This window comes from Dermacentor silvarum, chromosome 10 (assembly GCF_013339745.2).
Source record: "Dermacentor silvarum isolate Dsil-2018 chromosome 10, BIME_Dsil_1.4, whole genome shotgun sequence".
In the NCBI taxonomy this organism is placed as follows: domain Eukaryota; kingdom Metazoa; phylum Arthropoda; class Arachnida; order Ixodida; family Ixodidae; genus Dermacentor; species Dermacentor silvarum.
Window position 1 is genome coordinate 110,956,449 of NC_051163.1, and position 7,257 is coordinate 110,963,705.

The window sequence follows — 7,257 nt, forward strand, 5'->3', positions numbered from 1 at the left end:
GGAAGCAAATTATTCCACAACAGAAAAGGAGTGCCTCGCCATCATCTGGGCTACATCAAAGTTTCGTCCCTACCTCTATGGCAGGCCCTTTAAAGTTGTGAGCGACCACCACGCCTTGTGTTGGCTAGCTAACTTGAAGGATCCTTCAGGTCGCCTCGCACGATGGAGTCTTAGACTTCAAGCATTCGACATCACCGTCGTTTACAAGTCCGGGCGAAAGCACTCTGACGCCGACTGCTTGTCTCGCGCCCCCGTAGAACCGCCGCCACAAGACGACCAGAATGACGACACTTTCTTGGGACCCATCAGTGCCGACGAATTCGCCGAACAACAGCGAGCCGACCCTGAACTAAGGAGCCTTGTAGACTACCTGGAAGGCAAGACCGTCATTGTGCCGAAGGTGTTCAGGCGAGGATTGGCGTCGTTTTTCTTGCAAAACTGACATTCTCCTAAAGAAGAACTTCTCGCCCCTCCGAGCCAACTACCTCCTCGTGGTACCCTCAGCATTGCGTCCAGAGGTTCTGCAAGCTCTCCATGACGACCCAACGGCTGGACACCTCGGGTTTTTCCCGCACACTCGCGAGGATACAAGAAAAATACTACTGGCCTCGCCTCTCTGCCGACTGTCGCCCATTACGTAAGGACATGCCGAGACTGTCAGCGACGCAAAACACCGCCGACAAGGCCAGCCGGACTTCTACAGCCGATCGAGCAACCTCGCCGACCGTTCCAGCAGATCGGGATGGACTTACTGGGGCCTTTTCCGACGTCGAACGTCCGGAATAAATGGATCGTCGTAGCTACGGGCTACCTCACCCGCTACGCCGAAACAAAAGCCTTGCCCAAAGGCAGTGCCGCCGAGGTAGCCAGATTCTTCGTTGAGCACATCCTCCTGCGCCACGGTGCCCCAGAAGTCCTCATCACTGACAGAGGTACGGCCTTCACTGGCTGAACTAACTCAAGCCATCCTGCGCTACAGCCAGACAAGCCATCGCCGGACCACCGCCTACCACCCGCAGACGAATGGCCTCACCGAGCACCTAAATAAGACCATCGCCGACATGCTGGCAATGTACGTCGACGTCGAACACAAGACGTGGGATGCCATCCTTCCGTACGTGAACTTCGCATACAACACGGCCATGCAAGAAACAACGCACATGGCGCCGTTCAACCTGGTCTACGGAAGGAAACCGGCAACGACGCTTGACGCCATGCTACCGGATGTCTCCGACGAAGAAAATCTCGACGTTGCCACCTATTTGCAGAGTGCCGAAGAAGGTCGACAGCTCGCCCGCCTGTGCATCAAGAAGCAGCAGAGAACCGACAGCCGACACTACAATCTTCGACGACGCTACGTCGAGTGCCAGCCCGGAGACCGTGTTTGGGTCTGGACTCCGATACGCCGACGAGGACTTAGCGAGAAACTCTTACGTCGCTATTTCGGACCATATAAGATCATCCGACGTATTGGCGCACTGGACTATGAGGTCGTTCCAGACGGTATTTCGCAATCACAGCGGCGCCGCGCACGACCTGAAGTCATCACGTGGTGAGTCTTAAGCCTTTCTACGCCCGCTGACGAACTTAGGTTCTTTGTTGCTTTGTTATTTTTGTCCCTTTCTGTACGCGTGGTTTTGTTCTCGCTTTCGTGTTTGTAGCATCGGGACGATGCTTTTTAAGGGGAGGGTATTGACACGTATACATGTTTATCTTTCACCGGTGGCCGCTCTCCACCGGCTAACAAATGTTAAACGTTATCGCTCGGCGCAGGACGCGCCTGTATCGGAAGTTTCTAGAACGTTATCGATGCTTCTTTTCGTTGCGTGTTTTCACCGACGCTTATGTTATCTGATTGTGTGACCGACGCGAAGTGTCTAGAACTTTCTGGAAGGCACGCGGGCATAAGGATTAATCTGGAACCTTCGATGACTCAGGTATAAAAGCGTGGATTTGAGGAGAGACCTGAGCAATACTCCGGAAATTTGGACCACCTGGCGTTAAAGAACCCCAGGTGGTCCAAATTTCCGGAGTCCCCCACTACGGCGTGCCTCATAATCAGAACTGGTTTTGGCACGTAAAACCCTATAATTTAATTTAATTTAATTTTAAGGTATAAAAGCCGACGCGTCTCGCCGCTGATCAGATTTCGACGACCGCTGACTGTGTTTGCCGCTTTCGTTGTGCTTCGAGTGTAGCTTGCCTCTGTGGGCACTAAAGCCCCTATATATAAAAAGTAGCGCCATCCACTTCCCTCCTCCTCCGTTCCACTATCGCGCTTGGCGCGACCAGCGCGATCGAGGCGCGATATCGACGGTGGCGCCGCCTGCGTCGGGCCTACCGTGGCAGACGACAGCTAACGCGCTACCAGAGGAAATCCGAGGAAAACTTCGATCGCGCCCTGCAGGAGACGTTTTTGAAGCGCGATTTTGCTTCGGCAGTCAGTAATTGGTCTTAATAATGCCGTTTTCGAAGTAGCAACGCGACGATGCGAGACGGCGCAAATATCAAGTGTGCAGCAAGCGTTTGCGCACGCCGGATGGTAAACAAAAAAAGCCTTTTGCCCTCGCCTTGTCGGTAGCGGCAACTTAAGGCGCAGCAGCATGCCATCACAACGAAGTTCTTGCCCATAACACGTTTGATCCGTTTGTGCGTACAGCGCTTTCGTCGCACAGGCCCGAGAATGGCAGTCGGAGCGCGCTGGAAAGAAAAAAAATATACAAAAGCGCGACGCGAACTTCCACGTGACACGGATTGGCCAATGGGGGAGCGGAGGAGGCTGGGGCGACAGGAGGCGGCTAAGAGAGGGCGAGGAGGAAGCGCCGGGGTGAGCGCGGTGGCGGCAAGATCTAAGAATGGCGCTACTTTTATAAATATAGGGGCTTCAGTGGGCACAGGTTCGCCCAATAAAACACCAGTTTCGTCATAGATAGTTGTACGACTGTTTTCTTTACCGTCACTACTACGTGACAATATGTATATATATATATATATATATATATATATACGAATAACTATTCCTTTGGATTCGGTGTTTAATAAACTAAAAGAAGTACAGGCGCACGGCGAAAAGCAACAACAGTTATTAATCACTTAATGATCATAAACTTTTAAAAACACACACACACATTATATATATATATATATATATATATATATATATATATATATATATATTATGAGACGTCGACCGATGCGATGCCTTTATTTCCGAGCAGCCGCCCGAAGCAGACACGAAGCACCGCGCGAGACAAAGGATGATGATGAGTCGTTTGTACAGATGACGACGACGATATGCCCAAAATGCCCTCACACTAACTTCCCCCCCTTCAGGAAAGCGGTCAGCAAGACCGAAAACTAGAAAGGGTAGGTACCGCGAATGTAGGGTTTCAGGCGAGATACGTGAACGATTTCCGTAGTGCGGCGGCGGCGGTCAGTAGCTGAGCTGACAGGAGTGACGCGGTAGTTAACGGCCGAAGTTCTTTGCAAAACGGTGTAGGGGCCGAGATATCTGTGGAGAAATTTTTCACAGAGGCCCGGTGCGCGAACAGGTGTCCATAAAAGAACTTCGTCGCCTGGGCGCAACGACGCAACGCGACGCGTCGTATCATAGCGACTTTTCCTTTTGTCCTGAATGGCAGCGGTGTTGGCGCGGGCAATTTCACGGCAGCGGGCGATGCGAGCAGCAAATTCTTCGGAAAGAGACGCGCATGGAGCAGCAGGTGCTGAAAGGAGTGTAGTGTCCAAGACGAAAGACGGCGCACGACCTTACACAAGAAAGAAGGGACTGTAATCGGTTGTACGTTGGACGGCAGTATTATACGCAAACGTCACGAAAGGTAGGATGGTGTCCCACTTGGTGTAATCGGGTCGAACATACATTGACATCATGTCGGACAAAGTTCGTTGAAAATGCTCTGTAAGACCATTTGTTTGCGGATGGTACGCTGATGTGGTCTTATGGGTGGTGTCAGAGGCCTGGAGGACTTCACAAAGGACGTGCGATAGGAACGTCTTGCCACGGTCACTCAGGAGGACACGAGGTGCGCCATGGCGCAAAACGATACCGTGCACGAAAAACTCGGCGACTTCGGAGGCAGTACCAGAGCGAAGAGCCGCTGTCTCAGCGTACCGCGTTAAATGATCCACTGCGGTAACGCTCCAGCGGTGGCCAGCGGGCGTGAGTGGGAGGGGTCCGTACAAGTCTATGCCCACAATTTCGAAGGGGGTGGCCGGGCATGGTAGAGGCTGCAGAGGACCGGCTGGAAGGGATGTCGAGCGCTTTCTGTGTTGGCATGACGCGCAGGAGCCAACGTATTTGGCGACTGAGGTGGAAAGGCGCGGTCAGAAACAACGCGTTTTGATGCGGTCGTAGGTCTTATGAAAGCCCAAGTGGCCAGCCGTCGCGTCGTCGTGAAATGCTTCCAATACTTGGAGTCGAAGTGAGCGAAGTATTACTGGCACCCATCGGTTACCGTAAGGATGGTAGATTGATCGAAATAATGCTCCACCTTGAAGCTTAAAACGTGAAAGTTGTCGTCTTAAGCGACTGTTGGGGGGTCGTGCCAAGCCAGTAAGTCGGTCGATCAGCGTACGGCAGTATGGGTCAGTACGTTGGAGTGAAACGAGTTCAGTAGACTGAAGAAAGTCAACTGAGGCAACCAACTGTCCCGGGCTACGGGGTGTGTGCTGAGACGTGTGGCTAGATGGTGACGTGCAGACCGAAGGTGAAGCATGGGCGTTTAGGGACAGCGGGCAGCGCTACAAAGCGTCGGCATCTTGATGTTGTTTGCCGGACCTATACGTGACAGTGAAGTCATATTCCTGCAAGCGCAGTACCCAACGGCCGAGGCGTCCAGACAAGTTTTTCAGGGACGACAACCAACAAAGAGCATGAAGGTCGGTCACAACTGTGAAATGGCGGCCGTAGAGATAGGGTCGAAATTTTTGTATTGACCACACGATGGCGAGGCATTCCTGTTTGTAATCGTGATGTCAGCCTCTGTTTCGCGATTTCGGAGCGTCCAGACGACATGCCGAATATCTGGCGAAATTGCTGGGTGAATGATGGCCAATCCGAAAAGTCACTTTCGTGGTGAAAAAACCACGTCTTCGCAACTTCGGTTAGGTAAAAAGAGACATACCACAACTTGTGCGTGTCGTCCCAATGGTTGACGTCCCTGGCTCTGTTGTAGTGATCGAGCCAATCTTCTAAGTCATCGCCGCGAAGGCCTGCAAAGACGGGAGGATCGCGGTGTTTGGTGTTCACCGTCCAGGTAGGCCCAGCTGGCTGAGCAGTGGTGGTAGCAGCACCGGTGGGTGGGTTGGTTTCTGCCATCACCGTGGTAGGCGAGAGCAAACAACGACCGGACCGGAGCTGCAGGGGAATCGGGAAAGTAAGAGGACGTGGGAATCGGAAGCACACTCCACCACTTGTGAGACGTCGACCGATGCGATGCCTTTATTTCCGAGCAGCCGCCCGAAGCAGAGACGAAGCACCGCGCGAGACAAAGGATGATGATGAGTCGTATGTACAGATGACGACGACGATATGCACAAATAGCGCTCACAAAAGATGATGAGTCGTTTGTACAGATGACGACGACGATATGCCCAAAATGCGCTCACAATATATATATATATATATATATATATATATATATCATAAGAAACCAACAAACAATGACACCAAGGCCCCCATAGGGAAAAATTACTTGTACTTACTAATTGAATTAAAGACATGACAATGATGAACAAACCACTGGCCGCAGGTGGGGCACGAACCCACGTCTTCGCATTACGCGTGCGATGCTCTCACCATTGAGCTACCGCGGCGCCGCTTTCCCGTCCACTTTCTGCGCGAGTTCGTGACAAGTCGTGTTTTGTTTCACAGTAGTGCTTTTCTTTCAAGGCACGTTTGGTAAGTTGCATTCATTATTATTTATTTCTCTGAGGATACCTTGGAAGAACTTTGAGCTTTAGGAACGTTCTGTTAGACAGAGGGCAGTGTTGGTCTCTTCCTATCGTGGTAGAGGCAGATAAATTTTCGAGTTAAATTGATGTTTGCTTTCAGGCAAACGTGACAGCTGAACGCTCGAGAAAGAATAGCGTCAGTGGTTTTTTTCGCAGGGATATGTAGATAGTTCGCGTGAGTTTCCGTTAAACTCAGTCTTTCTTTTCGGATTTCACGAGTTCTGAATATAACGCTGTATCAGGTAGATACTGGTTATTCTGCAGTATACTTCAGCTGATTTTAGAAATCACCAGATGGTTGTTCCCGCACGCACGTAGAGAGTACCGCGCATTAGAAACCGGCTGCGCGGATCACTTTTAGTAATGGTATACTCTTCAGATTTCTTTTCTCTTCGACGTATTATGAAAGGGTATGTTTAAGGCTGTGCGTATCTCGCACGTGTATTTAGAAGACAGCAGCGTTTGAGTTTCATTTAGTTTCGTTTAGCATATTTGCCATATTGATGCCTTCAGGTAGCATATGCGGATCTATTGACCAGTTGCCTTCACCCAAAAAGATCACGTACTCGTGACGCCTACGGCAGAAAGGACGTTCCACATCCGCCGCCTAGGTTTGTGATTTGTGGCGCTGGCTAACACTCCCAGGGTTAGTTCTAGTTGTAAGACATGAATACCCCAGAAAGTGGATGGGAAAACGGCGCCGCCGTAGCTCAATGGTGAGACCATCGCACGCGTAATGCGAAGACGTGGGTTCGTTCCCCACTTGCGGACAGTTGTTTTTTCATTCACTTGCATTTTCCATAATTTATCAGTTCTTTAATTCAACTAGTAAGGACAAGTAATTTCCCCTATGTTGTCCTTGATGTCATTGTTTCTTGGCTTCTTATGATATGACTAATAAAAATGGGGCCCGTCAGTTCCTTTCCTCTTGTTTATATATATATATATATATATATATATATATATATATATATATATATATGTATGTACCGGGTGTTCAAAATTACGCGATACGGAATTTTTAAAAATCGCTTGTGGCAGGTAGCATATTGTTACGACACGAGACAAACGGTGTTTATTGAACAGGCCGCAGGGCGAGCAAAAAAAAAAAAAAAAAACAACAACGTTCTCTTCCTCGTCTTCTCCGCTCACACTCCTCCTCTTCTACTAGTGCGGCTACGTTGACTGTAATAGTCCTGCCCTCCTAGATGAAGCCCGCCGGGCAAGTCAGCTAAGTTCTCGGTGTGAAGGGCTTGAGACGAGCGCCATGCACAACCTCAGTCT

The 7,257-nt window shown here is 50.3% G+C and overlaps 1 non-coding gene across 1 annotated transcript; it reads right to left on the reverse strand.

Annotated features, from left to right (window-relative positions):
• Window positions 1–5,763: 5,763 nt before the first annotated feature.
• Trnat-cgu (transfer RNA threonine (anticodon CGU)) lies at window positions 5,764–5,835 on the reverse strand. Its single transcript has one exon. It is a non-coding gene; the product is annotated as a tRNA-Thr (tRNA).
• Window positions 5,836–7,257: the final 1,422 nt, after the last annotated feature.